Below are 19,964 nucleotides of genomic sequence, written 5' to 3'. Positions count from 1 at the left end.
ATAGGAAGGGGATATATGCTGGTGGAAAGTTAAATCATTGACTTCGCAAGATTGAACTAAAAAATTAGATCAACATTTAAAAAATCATAATGAAATTCTGTTCCTTTGACGAAATATACACTCAAAGACAAAAAGAACGACACACCTTGAAAGAATTATCCAAATGGGACAGAAAGCCGTAGATGTGAATTACAAGTACAGACATATTATTACAATTTCAGAAAAACTGGATGATTTATTCAAGAAAAAGAGCTTGACCAAATCAGGTTAATAGCATGTTGATCCTCCTCTGGCCCATATACAACCTGTTATTCGGCTTGGTGTTGATTGATAGTCATTGGATGTCCTCCTGAGGGATATCGTGCCAAATTCTGTCCAATTGGTGCGTTATAAGGTCAAAATGCTGAGCTGGTTGAAGGCCCTGACCATAATGCTCAAAAAGTTTTCAATTGAGAAGAAATCTGGATATCTTTATGGCTAAGGTGAGGCTTGTCAAGCACGAAGACGAACGGTAGAAACTCTCGCTTTGTGTAGAAGGGCATTATATTGCTGAAATGTAAGACTAGGATGGCTTAACCTGAAGGTTAACGAAACGGTATCTAGAATAGAGTCGATGTACTGCGGCACTGTTAGGTTGTTGTCCGGCTATGTCCTGCTATGAAATAAATGGCGCCCTAGACCATAATTTCTCGTTGTCAGGCCATATGAGAGTGACACTCAGTTTTGTGTCCTACCACCGTCCAGGGCATCTCCAAACTCGTCTTCGCTGGTCACCAGGGCTCATTAACGAGTGGGATTCATCACTGAAGACAGTTCTGCTTCAGTTAGTGAGATTACAGGTCCCAGTGATCAGCAAAGGCGAGTCTAGCGATTCCCCAGACAGCATTGGAATACTGCTCTAACTGTCCCCCACCACATGGCCTGACAGCCAGGAGTAGTTGCCTGGCGTCCCTTTTCTTTCACAGCAAGCCCTCTATGATTGTCATCTACGGCAGCATTACAGCACAAAAATACGTCGACGATAGTCTACGCCCCATTTTTGTTGCCCTTCATGGCAAGCCATCCTCAGCTTGCATTTCAGCAGGATAGAGCCTGCTCGCTCGGAGCGAGAGTTCCTACTACTTGTCTTAGTGCTTGTCAAGCTTCTCCCCAACTAAGAACGTTTGCAGCATTATGGGCAGGACGTTCCAACCAGCTCGAGATTTTGACGATCCAAAGCTTGAATTGGACAGAATTTGACATGATATCCCTTAGGAGTACATCCAACAACTCTATTAATCAATTCCAAGTCAAATAACTGCATGTATATTAGCTAGAGGTGAACCAATACGTTTTTGACTTGCTCAATTTCTGAAGCTCTTTTGCTCGAATGAATCATCCATTTTTTCTGAAATTGTATTGATTTGTTTGTCTCTACACGTAGGTCACATCTACCGATTATCGTACCATTCAGCTGATCCTTTCATGGTGCGTCATTTGTCTTAGAGTATATGATCTGACACGTGGTGTTCTTGTACTCTAGACACCCATCATGGTGTCTTAATTTGGTATACGCATCATGTATGGGAACATTATGGTGCAAAAAATGTACAAGAAAGATAAATCTGTATCGCTATTTTACATGCAGAGGCGTACTTAGCAGCAAATCATTTGTCTTACGTCAAAAAACCAAACCGTCGAAGCATTGTAATCGTACAAAACTCCATCGTATCTTACCAGCGAAACCATTACAAATCATTTCTATTGATATTATCCCGTCTTTGCCTTCAGCTATATGTGGAGCTAAATTGTATGTAGTAGCATTTCTACGATATTTTTTTCAAAATATGTTAAACTTTATGCCAGGAAGTGTACCACAACAGGTTTAATCATTAAAAGAATTGTAAGTGATTAAACGCCAACAACTGGCAAGCCTACTGCCTTATTGTCTAACAACTCTCAGATTTGACTGGCAGAAAGGGGATAGCATTTTTACAGGAACACCAAATCAAAAACTTATATCAAAATTTCACCCAGAGGGTAACACCACGAGAAGAATTGTCCATGAAATTAATGGGCTTATCTGTACATTTGCTGCTATCTGGAAGATAAGTTACAGAAGGGTGTCCCTGGAAGGATAAGTTAAGGCAAACCCTTATCTCACTTAAAGATCAAACACAATTACAGAAAATCCAGTATGACAATATGTACAAAGGTATCACTTAGGTGAAAACATACAGTTTAAAACTCATCCAAAATCTTCACATTTACACTGTAATAGTCGTAAATGGCAACTACTTTATACATATCCAGAAAAAATAATCATTATTCTACAAAAAGTAGTTGCTGGCCCATCCTAGAACACACAAAATAAAAGGACTGTACTCACACCATGTTGTTAAAAATATCTACAGTGATGATCTTATTTGTTGTTTGTTAATGTTTGTAGTGAAATCAAATGAATACTTGATTGTCTCTTAGTAAGTAGCATAATTTGCGATTCATTGAGTACAAGCTCTGTGTACTGAAGCACAAAGTGTACAACAAGCCAAACGTGCCTCTGGTAGCTTAATAGGAATAATATGGTGCAAGCCTATTTGGCCTTTGTTTAAAAGGGCAAGAAACGACATTTATGTATATGGAGATGTTTTGGTATACAAGTACTTTAGTATATCTCGGTTTATAGTACAAGTGGTAAAAAAATATTTCCTTTTTGTGGCTCTTCTGTACCAAATGAAATAAAAAAGGCGTATGTATTAGATGCACTCGTTGCTAATTATCTCTAAATGTGTAACATGCTGGTATGATATGAATATAAGCATTTGAGCGTGTGTTAGCAGAATTCAGAGCCATGTGAATAATGACATTACTACGTATGGTCGGACTTCGAATGACTATATTTGATTTCACAAGCTGTGACATTGTCGCGAAAAAACAGTGACCCGTACATGTAATAATATGGCTGCAGTACACTAGGACTTTGTTTCTATGAAACAGATCTGATGATGGTCATTAAAGACCGAAACCAGTAATCTGTTAACAAAGAGTTTGTGACCATAGATGTAAATTAAAGGAAACTTATATTTGATTTGGCGCTTAGTCAATTGTGTAGTCATTCTGCTCTGCTTTGAACTTATTTCCTGCCTGTTATCAGGCGTCCCCTTATGGTTTGACTTAATGTAAATAGGTACCGGCAAATTTTATCCTATGAACTGATAGGTAATGTTGTCCTATCTTCTACAAATTATGAAATGCCAAGGAATTTGGAGGTATTGCTAGTTCAGGCCAGATTCTTCAGATTAAATATGTCATTGTATGAAATGCTATGTTCTTATGAATTATGGGACGAGTCCCATTGAAATGTATGCATATCTATCTTGTAAATATTTTAATTCCCGTTGAAAAGAATGTTGAGATCTGTGGTGGTGACACAAAAACACATATTGTAAATAATAGGTCCTGATAGACTATGCCACAGTGAACGCAACTTCGAAAATGTTATTGTGCTAGTTGGGATGCAATGAAACTGTGAGGTGCTGTTGTAAAGATATAATGCTAGTGTTTATGTTGAGAAGGACAACCAAAACTAAATCACCGATGGGAACTAAGTGAAATACGGAGTAGTAATCAGTGAACTGAGGCTCACTTACGGTGCTAAATCAACTATTAAGGGTTTCTTACAGTGGTGTGGAACGGTTTTATGTGCACTTACGCTGAACATGTAGTTGGGACGGTCGTGTAAATGGCAGTGGACCCTGGCCAGCGAGCCCGGTAATACTGTCTCCCGCAAGTGTAATCGTCATTGTGGAGCGTTGTGCGCGCTGTGCGCATTATTGATTTAAAACTGCGCAGTAAAGAGGAATACAAAAAATACCAGACAGACACACTGTCTCAGGGCATCTTGTGCACATTTACTATGGAAGACTGGTATTAACCTGATCAGGTAATTTCAAGCGAAAGTTAGTGATTTAAATCGCAGTGTATCGGACTCTGAACTTTTTCAAAAATGAATCAATATCAAGCTCTCCATCGTTTACGCGTTTAAACATTTATATACTCGACTCTGCAATCTATGTCTTTAACGGAGTCCGATTACTTTCATTATTATCATCAAGCAAAACATTTCATTGGATAAAAACTCAACAACAACATAGTTTTTGTGTTACTAAGCTCCCCTATTACCAAAGACGACTTAATGGCATTGAACTACACATCGGCAAGGTGATAAAAGTGTTCCGTGCAGTAAAACCAGGCAGGCTGTAGAGGAATAATGTTCTCCAGTCGCAGCAAGACTTGCTCATGATCTTCATTGGATTCCTGAGACCATATAATGCTCAGTCTTTTAGCTGTTTTGGTGTATTCAGAAAGAATCGAATGTTTTCTAGGCGTTTTTATTCGTAAGAAATGAAATCAAAATGTGATGAGGAAGCATTCAAATCAGAAAGTAAACTTAATGTTTCTCCTAGCAAGGAATATAAACAGAACCTATTGAAAGAAACAATCCAATCATGTTAAGTTTTGAAGCACGAAGCAAAATCACTATATGCTTATATCATTGCCAAGCATATTCAATGCTAGTCTGTATTCGTAAAGAGGAGATTGAGGTGGAATTCTGTCACTGACGTAAACTCCCGAAAATGCTTTTCTCACTCAGGTAAAACAACTTTTCTAGGAAAGTAAAATATAAACGAAACGTGTCTAAAGAAGCAAAGTAACGTCGTTAATTTTTTAATATTTTTTTAATTTTTTTTATATGTAACATCAGTCTTCTGATTAATTTGACGCAGCCCGCCACGAATTTCTCTCCTGTGCAAATTCATCTCAGAGTAGCACTTGCAACTTACGTCTTCAATTATTTGCTCGATGTATTCCAATCTTTGTCTTCTTCTACAGTTTTTGCCCTCTACATTTCCCTCTGGTACCGTGGAAGTCATTCTCTTATGACTTAACAGATCTCCTAACGTCCTGTCCCTTCTCCGTATCAGTGTTTTCCGCATATTCCTTTCCTCTCCGATTATGCGCAGAACCTCCTCAATCCTTGTCTTATCAGTCAACCTAATTTTCTACATTCGTCTGTAGCATCAGATATCAAATGCTTTGATTCACTTCTGTTCCGGTTTTCCCAGTCAGTGTTTCACTACAATACAATGCTGTACTCCAGACGTACATTCTCAGAAATATCTCCCTCAAATTAAGGCCTGTGTTTGTTAATAGTAGACTTCTCTTGACTAGGAATGCCCTTTCTGCCTTTGCTAGTCTGTTTTTGATGCCTTCCTTGCTCCTTCCGTCATTAGTTATTTTACTGCCTAAGTATCAGAATTCCTTAACTTCATCTACTTTGTGACCATCAATCCTGATGTTAAGTTTCTCGCTGTTCTCATTTCTTCTACTTCTCATTACTTTCGTCTTTCTTCGATTTACTCTCAGTCCATATTCTGTACTCATTAATTTTCATTCCATTCAGCACATCATGTAATTCTTCTTCATTTTCACTCAGGATAGCAATGCCACCAGCGCATCGTATCCTTTCACCTTGAATTTTAATTCCACTCCTGAACGATTCCTTTGTTTCCATCACTGCTTCTTCTATGTACAGACTGAAAAGTAGGGCCGAAAGACTACTTCCCTGTACCACAACCTTTTTAATCCCATGAATTCGTTCTTATTCCTCCACTATTATTCCTCTTGGCTTTTGTACACATTGTATATTATCCATCTCTCCCTAGAGCTTACCTCTATTTTTCTCATAATTTCGAACATCCTGCACCATTTTACATTGTTGAACGCTTTTTCCAGGTCGGCAAATTCTATGAACATGTCTTTATTTTTCTTTGGTGTTGCTTCCATTATCAGCCGCAACGCCAGAATTGCCCCTCTCGTGCCTTCACCTTCTCTGTAGCCAAATTGATCGTCGTCTAGCACTTCCTCAATTTTCTTTTCCATTCTGCTATATATTTTTGCTGTCAGAAACTTGAATGCATGAGCTGTTAAGCTGATTGTGACATAATTCTCGCACTTGTTAGCTCTTTCAGTCTTCAGAATTGTGTGAATGATATTTTTTCGAAATTCAGAGGGTATGCCGCCAGTCTCCTACATTCTCCACACCAACGTTAATAGTCGTTTTGTTGTCACTTCCCCCAATGATCTTAGCATTTCTGATGGAATTTTATCCATTCCTTCTGCCTTATTTGGTCTTAAGTCCTTCAAAGCTCTTTTACATTCTGATTCTAAAACTGGATCCCCTATCTCTTCTAAGTCGACTTCTGTTTCTTTTTGTATCACATCAGACAAATCTTCCCCCTCACAGAGGCTATCAACGCATTCTTTCCACCTGTCCACTTTCTCCTCTACATTTAACAGTGGAATTCCAGTTGCACTTTTAATGTTACCGCCCTTGCTTTTAATGTCACCGAAGGTTTTTTGACTTTCCTGTATGCTGAGTCTGTCCTTCCGATGATAATTTCTTTTTCGATTTCACATTTTTCATGCAGCCATTTCGTCTTAGCTCTCCTGCACTTCCTATTTATTTCATTCCTCAGCGACTTGTATTACTGTATTTCTGAGTTTTCCGGAATATTTTTGTATTTCCTCCTTTCATCGCTTAACTGAAGTATTTCTTCCGTTGCCCATGCTTTCTTTGCAGTTACCTTCTTTCTATCTATGTGTTCCATCTCAACTTCTGTGATGGCCCTTTTTAGAGATGTCCATTCCTCATCATCTGTACTACATACTGAGCTATTCCTTATTGCTGTGTCTATTGCCTGAGAGAACTTCAATGTATCTCGTCATTCCTTACTTTCGTTTGCCACTTCTTTGCTTATTGGTTCTTCCTGACTAATCCCTTGAACTTCAGCCCACTCTTCATCACTACTACATTGTGATCCGAGTGTATATCTGCTCCTGGATACGTTTGACAATGCAGTATCTGATTTCGGAATCTCTGTCTGACCTTGATGTAATTTAACTGAAATACTCCCGTATCTGTCGGTCTTTTCCAAGTATACCTCCGCCTCTTGTGATTCATGAACAGAGTATTCGCTATTACTAGCTGAAATTCATTATAGAACTGAATTAGTCTTTCTCCTCTCTCATTCCTTGTCCCTAGCCCATATTCTCCTGTAACCCTTTCTCTGCTCCTTCCCCTACAACTACATTCCAATCCCCCGTGACTGTTAGATTTTCACCTCCCTTTACGTACTGCGTTACCCTTATAATATCATCATATATTTCCTCTATCTCTTCATCTTCAGTTTGCAACGTCGGTTTTGGTTTGCTGTCGATTCTGATAAGAACAACCCAATCACTGAATTGCTCACAGTAACACACTCTCTGCCCTACCTTCCTATTCATAACAAATCCTACTCCCGTTATACCATTTTCTGCTGCTGTTGATGTTACCCTATACTCATCTGACCATAAATCCTTGTCTTCTTTCCATTTCACTTCACTGACCCATACTATATATCTAGATTGAGCCTTTGAATTTCCTTTTCAGATTTTCTGGTTTCCTTACCACGTTCAAGCTTCTGACATTCCACGCCCCGACTTGTTGATTATTAAATCTTTTTCTCATGGCCACCTCCCCCTTGGCTGTCCGCTCCCGGAGATCGGAATGGAGGACTATTCTGGAATCTTTTGCCAATGGAGAGATCATGATGACAGTTTTCTTTTTCAATTACAGGCCACATATCCTCTGGCACGTTACGTGTCTTTAATGCAGTGGTCCCATTGCCTTCTGCATCCCCATGCCGTTTATCATTGCTGGTTCTCCCTCCTTTAGGGGCAGTTTCCCACCCCTAGGACAAGAGGGTGCCCTGAACCTCTGTCAGCTCCTCTGCCCCTTTGATAAGGCCGTTCATAGGATGAGGGTGCTGGAAGTCTTCGGCTGCCAATGCTGATTATTAATTATTTAAGCAGTGGCGGGATTCGAACCCGGGACCGAAGAGGTTTTGATTACTAACCTAAGACGCTACCCCTATACCACGGAGTTTTTAATACACAAAGTGAAATAAATAAATCCATATATCGTAGCTATCAGATTCGCTGTTAGTTTGCTTTCGTAAATATAAGATTGCGGCACTTAATTCTGTCACTGTCCGCAGCTCGTGGTCGTGTGGTAGCGTTCTCGCTTCCCGCGCCCGGGTTCCTGGGTTCGATTCCTGGCGGGGGTCAGGGATTTTCTCTGCCTCGTGAAGATGGGTGTCGTGTGCTGTCCCTAGGTTAGTTAGGTTTAAGTAGTTCTAAGTTCTAGGGGACTGATGAGCATAGATGTTAAGTCCCATAGTGCTCAGAGCCATTTGAACCATTTTTGAACCAATTCTGTCACTGACGTCAGCTTCTGAAAATACGTCTTTCACTGAATTAAAAAGAAAAAAACTGACAGCGCCATCTATTGGTTCTTTAGTGTGCAGCGAAACTAACAGAGCCATTTGTTGATTCTTTGGTGTACTACAGCGTGATGATTGACCATCCGAACTACTAAGATGAGCAGACGACTCTCCGATACATTTTTAAATCACGTCATCTTTTTATTCTGTTCTTTCGTAATCCGATTTTGGTGAAATAAAGCCTATACCTTGCCTCAAGCTACAAGTTATCTGTGACAACCGCATGAAAATTCGTGAAGCAATTTAGATGATTAGCGTATTCAGACAGACACAGATCAAAGTTTTACAGTTTTCCTCGTATAATTAATATAGCTAGAGAGATACATAGATGTGAATCTTGATTTTTGTTAACGATATAGAGTCAGCCATGAAAAATTCATAACCAAGCATATAAGCTTATTGCAGCTGGAGTAAATGTAGGAATGCTTGTCATGCCCTGGCAAGATCATATGAAAACGTAAACAATGGGGCATGTAAGCAAACAAACGAAGAGGAACCTTATAAAACATTTTAATAATGCGAACGACAGGCAAAGGATCGTATAAATTCTATTTGACAGTATAGTGAAGGATACGTTTCAGTTGAAGCTACTGTTTGTTATTTTCCGTTGCCGGCACGGATGCTCATTGTGTTCGGCCGGGTATCAGCTTCCATCCGTAATAATAAAAAAAAGAGTGCATTTGACATAGGTGGGCTTTTTAAGTGTCCATGCAACATTCGCACAGAACCACTAACGACAAAGACCGAAGGTAAGAATACAACAAAATGAAAGAGAGAAATGTTGTTAGCATCGCTGGCTTTAGATAGCCGAATCTGGATTCGATTCCCTGCCAGGACTGGGATTTTTTTTTTTTTTTTTCACTCGGGATCTCAGGGTCATGGGGGAGGGAGCTGATGTGATGATTTTCAGTAGGGAACAGGTTTTTGGAATGGAAATGAAAGGAAAGCAGCTTTAGTGTAAGCAGCGATAAGAAGAATCTATTGGAATTAGTAAAATCGGTAGATACTGGGACAAATTTTATAATGTGGAAATGAGAGTTACTTGAATTTTTTTGCGGACCAGACGTAATAGCATGGTGTGCCGGATTCATTGATGAATGTGGCCTTAAACATTAGAACCGGTGATGAGGAGGGGGAATATGGGTTTTCGGCGTCACTTTTACGAATAGCTGAGTCTATTCGCTACAGAGGACGAGGAGAGAAATATGGTGAGTTTCTACTTTTATTTTAAGACAGCATTTAAAACGGCAGATAAAAAAAATACTAAGATATACAACATACAATGATGTGAACGGTGATTTTCCAGCGAAATATTATTGCAGAATGATAACGAATGATGACATCTCAGTGGCTTCTGCTAAATGAATACTTGCACAAGAATGATATTTTCGTGACTACGAGGGTCTGGTAGTTTACTACAAACTTTGAGTGGAAAATGTCACTCTAAGTATGACACAAAAAAAATGAGACTGATACTGCAAATTTCTGTACCTATTAAGTAATGCTGACCGTCTTCAAATTAGGAACGATTTAAGCCCTGCTACATTTGCATTTGTTCCTTCCATTCCCCAAAACATTTCTATATCTCATCTTCCATGAGGCTGCCTAGGACTTTTTCTGTTTCTGTCCTCCAGCGGAGTGCAGCGTCTGTAGCAAACTAATGGTCCGCTGCTACTGGTTGGTAAGTTGTGATGAAACTTGTCGCAGCGTAATGACTCAGTCCTGTGCTGCGTACTATTACGACACAACAAATGGCTCCTGAGCTAAACGAGATGTCTGTTCAACCCCAAACCTCAACGTATTTTTTTCTGTCTTTTTTTATTTAATGTAAGTTGGCAGAGATGCGATGACGTTAAGAAAGAAATGAAGTGACGCAAAGTGGAGATACGATGGAAGCGTTCTACTCCAAGTTTCATGATAAAGGAAATCCTGTGGGCATTCTCAGAATCGGTGGCACGGGTGGAAACTTCATTGGCTGATAAAACATGTGTGTGACAGATGGAAGACAGCTGTGGAAGGTAAGGCTTGTAGTATGTCGTTGAAGGATATCCAGGGAGTAGTATAATTTAAGAGAAGCAACCTTTGCCAGATGAAGTGTCATTAGGGCGTTTTAAGTACGAAGAGTGGAGCCGTTCAGCATTTCAGTAGTTTTGGTCTCTTGTGGCGTCTGTTATAAAAAGTTAGTAAGCACGGTAGTAAATCTCAAGTAATATTTTAAAGTATATGAAAACTTGATAGATTGGAATCTCAATGTACAGTGTCACCCAAATTCCTTTACTTTCTTTACCAACATATGAACAAAAAAAAAAAAAAAAAAAAGCTTTCCACTACGGAACATCTACTGAAGGGTTAACGGCTGGTAGATAGAAACCTGGGGCAACACAATAAATTAATAGTTAATGTAGCCACACTTTGAGCCGGTGACAGTACAAAATACGAGGATAGATTGACAAATACAATTTAATTTTCATTGAGTTTGATACATCTGACTTCAGGATATTCCATTTACTTTTGGTTTATGTTGGTATGTTGTTTCATTCATTGTCGCAGATAAGCAATTTCCTGCCTTCTCTGGGTATATTTATTTACATCGAAAGTTTTCCGATCCGCGAAAATGTGTTCATTACTAATGACCTTTTAAGGTTCGTATTATCCTTAAATCTGTTCATTATTATCAGTCTTTCGAATGAAATAAATCCTTAGACTGTATGTTTATTATTTTTATCGTCATTATTTTCAGAATTATTTTCAATCTATGATTATTATTTCATTAACTTTTGGATGTGGATGACATATAATTTAACTGCCTCTTTGGCCTATATAAAACCAGTACAACAAATATTATAAATCATTCACTCAAATAGTAATGTGAATTCAAACAAGTCTCGAGAGTAGTGTGTGTTGAAAGCTCTTTCAGAGCTGAGGTCGTTCACTTTTGCCATAGCGCCGAACATTTTTCTTCTTTTCTGCTTCATTCTGTTAGCTATGTTCATCCTTTTCTGTACATTCTTTCGCAATAAAACTGTAGCAACATTTTTTTCCGAGGGCAAATAAGTTTTCAGTTTTCTTTGATATATTTTCTCATTCGTCCAAGCACTTTCTCGCTGCAGATTTTTCAGTGCTCTCTCGGTGGAACCACGTTATCGATGTACATGGTGTCCTTGGTCTCACGATCTGACTCCGCTGGACTTTAGTGCCTGGGGATTTATCAAGGACATCGTTTACAGAACAAGGGGTCGAGATCCGATACATTTGAGACAACGGATCTACGCCGCAGTAGAGGCCACAGCAGTGGTCATGTTTATGAATATGTGGCGAGAAGCGGCGTACCATTTCGATATCTGTCGAGCTACAAACGGTGCCCAACAGTACCAACATGCATAATAATATTTGAGCTGCTGTGTACAATCTTGGACAAATAAAGTTATAAACCGTAATAGGTACTGAAATAGAAGCAAATGTTTTTACATCTTGAAACATCCCCTATGAAAAATTATACATGACTGTGCTTAAACTGATGCACAATATTTTTTAGCGCAACGCAATCTGACTTTCAATAATCCCTACAAAAGAATGGCCCTGACTAACATTAACCTATGCGTTTCACAAATCACTTACCTCACAAAAAATCTTCGTTACTCGAACTACTGCAACACAGCAAGCGCCACTACTGCCAGCTAAATAAAAGATTCAAACTACTGAAGGCACTAACTACTGATAGGCATAGTTAGCAAATTAAAGATTTTGATAGAGAACAAACTATGTATTTACCTTAATAGTGTTCAAAAGTCATTATATATATATATATATATATATATATATATATATATATATATATATATAGCAGTTCATGGCGTCCAGTCTTACAAATGTACTGTCTCTGATGGACACACGTCCAGATCATCCGCTCTCAAAAATCCGCCATCTCACTTCCCCACATCCACCACTGCTGGCGGCTCACCTCCAACTGCGCAACGATACGCGCTGTTAACAGCCAACAGCCCAACACTACAATGGCAGACAACAATGCAAACTAGCCACAGACTGCACACAGCACAGCCAGTGGTTTTCATACAGAGCACTACGTGGCGATACCAATAAGAAAACCTAAACAGCCTACTTACATAGCCCCCATGCTCCCCACAAAGAATTTTACAAATTGTTTTGGGCACTGGCCAATACATGTTTGTTAAAATTTTTTCACAATTACAATAGCAAAGAAATCAAATACACACTCTTATTGATACAGTGTTGGTCAAAAGCTAAAATTTTCTCACAGTCCACAACAGACAGTCCTGATCGTTCATCACAGTAAAATAGCAGTGTTTTTCTCAAAGTCTGAGCAGTAAAAGAAAATGCACACGGAAGCAGTGGATTTCCATGCAGTATTGAAGAAGTAGTGTTGTCCTTCCAACGGAAAGACAGTGTTGACTCTCGACATGTAGACAGGTAATGGGCCACAACAGAACAAACCCACCACAGAGTCAGTCGAAGTTTTGAAGAATATTGGTAGGTAGGTCATCACAGAGTAGACCCACTGTAGTCATGGTAGAGATTACGGTATTGGTGGGCCACCAGAGGTGCAGACCCAGTGCAGTCCTTGTAGAAATAATGGTATTGGTGGGCCATCAAAGATGCAGACCCACAGTAGTCCTTGTAGACACGGCCAGCAGCCATCTGTTGCGACTGTGCAGGTGCACAATATTTTTTAGCGCCCGCATTCTGACTTTCAATAATCCCTAAAAAAGAATGGCACTGACTAACATTAACCTATACTACTACTACTACTACTACTACTACTACTACGTGATCAGGCCCAGTGGACCGCACGCATCTACAAGTTTCCTCCTCCACTGTATTCTGTCCATGGCTGCTATCCGCCATTCGTCCACATCTGTTGACATTTGGTATAAATCTTCATGGAGTCCATCCCTCCAACGCTTCTTGGGTCTCCCTGGCGGTCTCTTTCCTGTAGGTGTGAAATCCAGGAGCTTCCGAGGCCATCTGTGATCCTCCATCCAGGCCACATGGCCGGCCCACTGCATTCGTTTAGCTTTGACAGATCCTGCTATGTTGGGCTGCTGGTATAGTTCCTCAAGCTCTTGGTTGTATCTGATCCTCCATTCCCCTGAATCTGCATCCAGATCCGGACCGAGGATCTTCCGAAGCACTTTTCTCTCAAAAACAAGGAGCTTATGGAAGTCATGTTTCCTGATACTCCATGTCTCACAGCCATATAGAACAACAGGCTGGATCAGGGTTTTGTACAGTCGAATCTTGAACTGTCTGGAGAGAGATTTGGACCGCAGCAATTCCACTAGGCTGTGGTAAGATCGGTTTCCTGCTTGTATTCTGGCACTGATCTCTGCTTCACATGACGAGTTCTCAGTGAAAAGTGCCCCTAGGTATTTGAATTCTTGCACTGTCTTGTAGGAGTGGTCCCCAACCTGCAGTGATTGTAGATGATCAGCAGTCTGACAATGACCACGCGTCATAACTAGTTACTCTGTCTTAGCTTCGTTTATGTTTAGCCCAAATTTGCTGGCAGCCTCCTTTAGTGCTTTGGTCATTTGCTCCAACTCTTCTTCCGACCTAGAGAGTAAACAGATGTCGTCTGTATAGGCTAAGTATGCCAGTCTCTTTCCTTCGATTTCAATCCCTTCGTTCTCTTGGAAGGTCTCGCGTGCGATCTTCTCGAGGGCAAAGTTGAACAGGATAGGGGACAACCCATCTCCTTGCCTGAGTCCTGTCACAATTTCAAATTCCTCAGATACGCGATTTCCCATCTTCACCTTTGCATGTGTTTCGTTCAGACAGATCATCAGATTGATGAGTTTCTTTGCTATGCCAAACTCCCTTAAACAGTTGAGCAGGCTCTTGCGATGTATGTAATCATAGGCCTTCTTCAAATCAACGAATAAAATATGCAAATCTTTACCACATTCACCCAGTTTCTCAGTGAGCTGCCGGAGACTGAAGATGTGATCTATTGTTGACCGTCCTGGCCGAAAACCTCCCTGGTACTCCCCAATCACCGATTCTGCCACTGGCTGAATTCTACGTATGAGGCAATTGGACAGGATCTTATAGAAGACGTTAAGCAGGGCGATTCCTAAATAGTTGTCACATTTCAGTTTGTCGCCCTTCTTATGTATTGGACTAATCAAAGCTGTTTTCCATTCTCCTGGTAGTTCTTCTTTGGTCCATATTGCCTGTATCACTCGGTGTATTTTTTCTGCAAGTTTCTCTCCTCCAGCCAGGATCATTTCAGCCTGTATTCCATCTTCACCTGGACTCTTATTCTGTTTAAGGTGTCTGATTCTGGTTTTTATCTCGTCCAGGGTAGGTGGGGGTTAGTCTGCATCGGCTGTAATTGGGCACTGGAAATCAAACTGCAGTTCGGGTTCATCACAATTTAGCAGCTGTCGAAAGTAGTCTTTCCATCTCTCAGCTATGTCCCCATAGTTCGTCAGGATCTTATCACGGGAATCTTTGACAAATTTCTGCTTGGCCTGGTGACCTTTGCAGAGGTACTTCACCCTCAGAAACATTTCCCTCGTCTTTTGTCCTCTGAAGTCTGTTTCCGCTTCAGTGATGATATTCCTTATGTATTTCCTCTTTGCTCTTCTCAGAATTGCTTGTGTAGTCTTTCGGACCTCCTCAAATTGTGCTTTGGACGGTGCCAGATTTGTCCCCTTCAGCCATTTGGTCCTGGCATTCAGTCTCCTTTCCAGGGCATCTGCACATTCCTTTCCAAACCAGATCTTCTTGCCCACTGGGTTTCCCATGAGTGTTTCCTTTGCTGTATCCCTAACTGAGCTCTGGATGTTTCCCCACATTTGTTCGAGGTCCTGATTCGCACCCACTTCACTGAGTGCTTCAAAGCAGTTACTAAGTTGCAACTGGTATATGGTCTTCGTTGCCTCATCTTTCAGTTTCTCCACATGGTACCTTTCCACTCTTTTTAACTTAGGTCCCGTTCTTCCTTTACACTGTATGTTTAAACGGCCTCTGACCAGGAAATGATCACTCCCACCTTCGGCACCCCGCGCTGTCTTAACGTCTAACACCCATCTCTTGGCTCTGAGATCAATGTCAAAATAGTCTATTTGATTTACAGTTCTCCCATCTGGTGATACCCAGGTTCCTTTATATATGTTCTTCCGCTGGAAGTTTGTGCTGGAGATGAACAACCCTAATGATGTAGCGAAGCTGATGAACCTAACTCCATTGTCATTGCTTAGGTTGTGTAGACTGTGCCTACCTGTTGTGTCTTGGAATATTTGTTCTTCCCCAAACTTGGCATTCATATCACCAAGGAGGATCCTCAGGTGTCCATTTGGTATAGCATCCATCACTATCTCTAGCTGTGCATAGAACTCGTCTTTCACTTCACATTCGCTCTCCTCCGTGGGAGCATGACAGTTCACAAAAGTCGCCTTAATATGCTTTACTTCCAGTGTTTGAACAGATATTCTTGGGTTGACTGAAACGAATCCTGAAACATTAGTGGCCAACGTCTTACTGACGCAGAAACCAATGCCTAACAGATGACCTCGTTCACATGCTCCATACAGAATTGTACAGTTTTCAACATCAATACTCCCAGAATCGTCCCACCGGATTTCTTGCAGTGCAACTAGGTCTAGTTCGTACCTCTGAATTTCCTTGACCACACTGATTGCAGCCCCTGTCTTGTACAGACTCCTTACATTCGACGTTCCAAATCGTATACCGTTTCTTTGCCATTGACGTCGTCTATTGTTGTCAGTAATGTTCCGAGGCTTACTTGAAGTCTTGAAAGCATGTTGAATTTTTTATGGAGGGACGGTGCTGGCCTCCCGTCCAACCTGCGGTGTTACCCTCACAGCTCACAGGACTGCTCGCTTTTCTTAAGGGGTGGGCTCCCCTCAGGAGTTGGGATATAAGTAGGAATAAGAAAATTGGAAAGACGCCCTCGGGCCTCGAAACCTAATACCGTTGGGGTCGAAAAAGCAAGAGTTGGCCAAGGGAGGCCGACAGGGAAGGAGAAAGAAGAAGTCTGACACAAGTAAGTGGAAGCAATGTCAGACTCAGCTCGGGTCCCCGCAGTCGCCACCCGCGTACTTCTAGCTGAAGCCCCTGGGGGCCCCTGGGGGCCTATACGTTTCACAAATCACTTACCTCACAAAAAATCTTCGTTACTCGAACTACTGCAATACAGCGAGCGCCACTACTGCCAGCTAAATAAAAGATTCAAACTACTGAAGGCACTAACTACTGATAGGCATAGTTAGCAAATGAAAGATTTTGATAGAGAACAAACTATGTACCTTAATAGTGTTCAAAAGTCATAATATATATATAGCAGTTCATGGCGTCCAGTCTTACAAATGTACTGTCTCTGATGGACACACGTCCAGATCATCCGCTCTCAAAAATCCGCCATCTCACTTCCCCACATCCACCACTGCTGGCGGCTCACCTCCAACTGCGCAGCGCTACGAGCTGTTAACAGCCAACAGCCCAACACTACAATGGCAGACAACAATGCAAACTAGCCACAGACTGCACACAGCACAGCCAGTGGTTTTCATACAGGGCACTACGTGGCGTTACCAGTAAGAAAATCTAAACAGCCTACTTGTAATTTGTAGTCCGAACACCCTGTGCAATGTTGACAGAAGTGTTTTGTTTGTGCTTCAAACGTCTGCGTACGAAAACGTAGTCCCTGAAGTCGTCTGAATCTATATTTTGACAAGTGGAATTGTATTCGTGATATTAAATATCCGTTCACATAAGATTCATGCAATGTAAACGATATTACTAATGTAGATGAGATTGTCTTCTACCACGAGACGATGAATTTGATTGGGCATTTCTTGAAAATAAATCCCTATGACTGCACGGCTTTCGTCTGTATCATTTTGTTCACCTTTTTGAAATTTTGAATAAATCCAGTACAGCGGCCACATCCAGTAACAAAGCGTTCCGCTGCTCCTTACAGGTTTTCCTGAGTGGGTAGCGCCGTCTCGCCTCAGCTGGGAACACGCGACGCGTCGGCTGGTCCCCCAGCGCGGCTGACTGACGTTTCATTAGTGCGTCGGAAGCGGCGTACACAACGGCCTCTTTTCCGCGCACGAATATCGATTGGCTTTCGGTGTGCTATACATCGGAAAAAAGGCTTGCCGTAATCCAAAAAAAGAAGACAGCTATCGACACTCCCTATTACATCACGCCTTCTGAAAACGACCTCTGCCGGCGTGCTTTCGCAGCGACGCCTAAAGGTTTTAATAGTTGAATGGACTGTTAGTGACTAGGGAATGAACGCCAGGTATTGAAATTACCTCACCAATGTGACATTACGCTTTCCAGTCGAAAGTAGGTAAAATCTTGATTTACTTTTCAGTCGAACATGCATCTGTCGTGCTGTGCATGGTTGGTAAACTGCTTTATCTGGTACAAGAAGGAGAGTTTAATTTTTGAGGTTCCAAATCTACCGTCTTTTGATCTAGGTTTCACGACTTGTAGTATCCATTAGCTACTTGAGTACAATAATGACATCCACCAATTCAGTATTTATTGAAAGTCTTTAACAACAGAGTTTAATTTATCAGATTCCCAATCGATCTTCATGTGAACCGGGTTTCACGATGTGTTGCAGCCGTTGGCTAGTTGCGTACAATAATGGCAGCCACAATTTGAGTATATACTGGAAGCCTGTGACAACACAGTCACCCACATCTATTAATGCCACACAAAAATACATATCAGTTATAGAGAGGATCTTAAAAATATCCCTAAGGAATGAAGAGATTCAGCACGATTTATCGATGTAGAAAGATATGTTGAGGACCGTCACGAAATGAATTTGTCTGACCAACTGGATAAAAATAACATGACTGCGTAAAGATGGATTTCAATACAGTAATTTTCAGACAATCTGAAATCGAAGAAAAACAATAATAACCGTACTTCCCCTGCTATGACAGAAAATCTCGTGGAGAGACACGTTCGTTCCTTAACCTTCGATTACTAAATCCTCGTAAAATTTACGATTGCAGTAGGGTGTAACATACCACTGGAGATTTAATAATTGTAATTAACTAATGCATGACCTATAAATATGACTTTCTTTGAATAAAGTGGGGAGCAATAAACTAGCAGCAACATAACATCACCCCTCGCCTCCTTTAATGCTCTACAATTTATAGGGGAGTGCATTATTGTTTCCGAACCAGTAACTCGTTACGTAAGTTAATCCGGCACGCTGCAACCAAAAAACAGCCCAGTCGAGGTTTCATGATATCAGCTGTGATACATGTGACAATCTTCATATTTGATAAATCAGCCGGCCGCTGTGACCGAGTGGTTGTAGCCGCATCAGTCCAGAAGCACGCGGCTGCTACGGTCGCAGGTTCGAATCCTGCCTCGGGCATGGATTTGTGTGATGTCCTTAGGTTAGTTAGGTTCACGTAGTTCTAAGTCTAGGGGACAGATGTTAAGTCCCATAGTGCTTAGAGCCATTTGACCTATTTTGATAAATTAATGTAGTGTTCAGGGAACACGTGCTTCCTAGCGACAGCAGCGAATCTTCATTTAATTCTGACTTGTACAAGATACTAATGTAGTGTTGCATTGTAATCACTTCAGTGAACACCAGGAAAACCTATTAGCGGAATTTGAAGAACAGACGGTTTCTAGACAACTTTCGTATAGAATCGAAACTATTGTAAACTTTAGTGTGGTTTTTTCCCTTCTGTGCGGAGTGAGCCTTCCATCATTTTTTAGATGTTTGGAGATAATTTTAAGTTTTATTATACGTTTACCACAAGTATTTACTTTCAGTTTTTAGCTTATTAACATTCTCTATAGTTTTACAGGAGTTTTATCGGAAGTTAAAAATGCAGCTTTCATATAAAATGGCAACGCCCTTCGCTTGTCCATAAGCCAGAAGTCTTCGTGGCAACAGACCTTCGTTCCATATGTTACAACAGCTTTGTGGCCCAAGTATGCCATAGTATTTTATTATTTCGTAGTGTTTACTGTAATTTTGCTGACTGCATCCTTCGCACACACATAATAAAAATGTTGCACTCTCCCACTTCCACCCGTATTTTTTAAAGCTTCATATGCCTGCGATATGTTTTCACTTGTGAGACTCTGTAAAATAACAATGAGTGTCAATGAGTTTTTACTGGTTTAATATAGATAGACATTTCTATATTTTTTATGGCCATGCCATGTATGTTTTCAGTTCAGTACTTAAGCTAAATATTTTAAGACTTGCACGTTTTCCATTTTACAGATAGATTTCCTCTTCGGTATGGTTTTTGAGTCATTCGACAGTATTATCGCATGAAATTCATATGTTCAGTTTTTCAATGTGAACTCTGTTAAATAATAATATACACACAGGTTGTGCCGGTACCTACTATGATGGGGCAGAACTCATTAGGGAGGATTGTTCCTCATAGTGTAGATTCTTCCCCACAGTGATGTGTGGAATATAACAATCTGTAACCATAAAATTTTATATTACGATGTAAGTAAATTATGCGTGTATCTTTTATTATTATTTCTTATTTTCCTCGAAGCTCTCATAACTTTTGTAATTGT

This window comes from Schistocerca piceifrons, chromosome 2 (genome assembly GCF_021461385.2).
Source record: "Schistocerca piceifrons isolate TAMUIC-IGC-003096 chromosome 2, iqSchPice1.1, whole genome shotgun sequence".
Classification (NCBI taxonomy): Eukaryota; Metazoa; Arthropoda; class Insecta; order Orthoptera; family Acrididae; genus Schistocerca; species Schistocerca piceifrons.
The sequence above is the reverse complement of the archived record's forward strand: the minus strand, read 5'-3'. Positions refer to the sequence as shown.